The sequence below is a fragment of the Penaeus monodon genome, chromosome 7 (assembly GCF_015228065.2).
Source record: "Penaeus monodon isolate SGIC_2016 chromosome 7, NSTDA_Pmon_1, whole genome shotgun sequence".
NCBI lineage: Eukaryota > Metazoa > Arthropoda > Malacostraca > Decapoda > Penaeidae > Penaeus > Penaeus monodon.
In genome coordinates this window covers 762261-764760 of record NC_051392.1, presented here as the reverse complement: position 1 = coordinate 764760, position 2500 = coordinate 762261, and positions in this window count along the sequence as shown.

Sequence of the window (2500 nt, the reverse complement as noted above, 5' to 3'; positions counted from 1 at the left end):
TTATTACAATAATAAAAATGCCAATAATGATGATAATAACAACAACAAAACAACAACAGTGATGATAATTATGAAAATAATAACAGTGACAATAATAGTAGAGATGATGATAATACTAATTGTAGTGACTTTGGAAAATAACCAATATAGTTTTTTATCATTGCGAAAATAGTGGTGATAAGAATATTCTTCCAAAAGAATAAACCATTAATAATAATAATAATAATAATAATAATAATAATAATAATAATAGTAATAATAAAAGTAAGGATAATATGGAAATACCGAATGTAAAAAAATTTTTTTTACACCAAACTGTCTCGGTTTCCTCAATTTTTTCTTTCTTTCTTCTTATATACAAAAAATGAAGAGCGAGATAAACATTCATTCATCACGTTTTTTTTTTTTTTTTTTTTTTTTTTTTTTTTTTTTTTTTTTAGTAACGTTTTCTGTGTATTCATTAACCTCATTACTTCGTCTTCGCCTTTTGCTGTCTCCTACGGCACCAATTTACTATTCTTAAATTCTTTATTTGGGTTTCAGTTTTATTGTCATTTTTTTCTCCATTTTTTTCTGTTGCGATTGTAATTGTTATTGGAGATAATAATGTTGGAGAGAGTTTTACATACCTTGGTAGCGTAGTCCATATCTCTGGGCTGTCAGACCAAGAAGTCAGTAGACGGATTGGTCTGGCAACAGGAGCCATGAACTCGATCAACAAGAGCGTTTGGAGATGTCGGTACCTATGCAGAAGGACCAAGCTGCGTGTCTTCAAGGCCTTGATACTGCCAGTTTTGCTCTATGGAAGCGAAACCTGGACGCTATCCAGTGTCTTGGAGTCTCGCCTTGATGCCTTTTGTAACAAGTCCCTTCGCCGGATCATGGGGTACATTTGGCAGGACCACGTGTCTAATCGGCGGTTACACCGTGAGACTGGCATGGGACCTGTTACTTGCATAATCCGGGATCGCCACCTAACTATATGGCCACCTAGCTCGTCTCCCTGTGGACGACCCTGCCCATCAGGTTGTTTCTCTGCGAGACAACCCTGGGTGGAGGAGGCCTGTGGGACGACCTAGGTGATCATGGCTTGGGCAGCTCGACGAGACCTGTCGCGGGGAATTAAAGGCAGACCGTGGGCCTGCCTGGAGACTCGCCTCGAGGGATCCTCGTGGCTGGAAGCGAAGGGTGGATGCGGCCATGCGCCCCCGTCGGTGTTAGCCCCTTGATGATGATGATGATAATAATTATCTTATTATTATTATCAATCTTTAAAAAATCATCCGTGTGAATATCATTATCATTACAATGTCTCATTTTTATTATCAAAATTGCTTATCATTGATAGAGTATATATGTATACATCTATCAATGTACCTATCTATCTATCCATCCATCTATCTATCTACCTATCTATCTATCTATCTATTTTTCCATCCATCTTTCTATCAATCCATCTCTCCATCTATCTATCTATATAAACATATGCACATTTATAAACATATTCCTATCTAGAGCAAAACCCCACCAAGTGACAACAGCAAATAATTCCCCACATGCTGAACCTCGTGGCTCTGTCGGATAGAGACATTTATCTTTGTGTATCTTATCAGCTGGACTAAGTAGGTGAAATGACCAGATAATAAAGGGGTGTGAGTAAGAAAGTGTATTTCTTTTCGATTTTCATGTTCATTATAACAGATCAGCAGATTAGGGGAGTACATCTTTTGAATCTGTGATATATTTCATTTTTTTTCTCTCTAAATGGATGTATGTAGGTGTTTTCCCCTTTTACCGATGATAGAAATAGTTTAAAAAATATTATTTATTCATAACAAGTAATTAGTAATATAAGAAAACAATATCAGTCGTGAAAAAGTGGTGAATAATTTATCTAAGAACGAAAAAAAAAAAATTAAAAGAAAGCTAGACAGACGAACGAAAATAAGAATAAGCTTTAATTTAACTTTGAACCTTATTATAGTTAGGATTATTATCTTCACCACAGATATTATCACTGTTATTATAATCAGTTCCATTACTATCATTATCATCATTACAATTATTGTGATTATCATATTCATTATCACTTAGTTGTTAAAGTTTCCATGATTATAGTGTAAATCGTTGCTAATATTATAATTATCTTTATAATCACCATCACTGCTATCATTAGCATTATGATTATCATTATTATTCTTATCATCATTATCATATTTATTGTTATCATTAATATTATTTATTATCCATATTATTATATTACTATTATAATTACTACTCCCTATTATTATCATTATAATTATCATTCTTATCATTATTACTGTTATTTCTGTTATTATTGTTATCCTTCTTCATCGCCATCTTATCATTAATTTTTTTTTTTTTAATCATTAATCTGTTATTGTTATTATCACTTATTATCATTATGGTCACGATGATAATTATTAGTAAGTACCATTATAATTATTATCATTATAATCATCGTTATTTTCATTTTTCA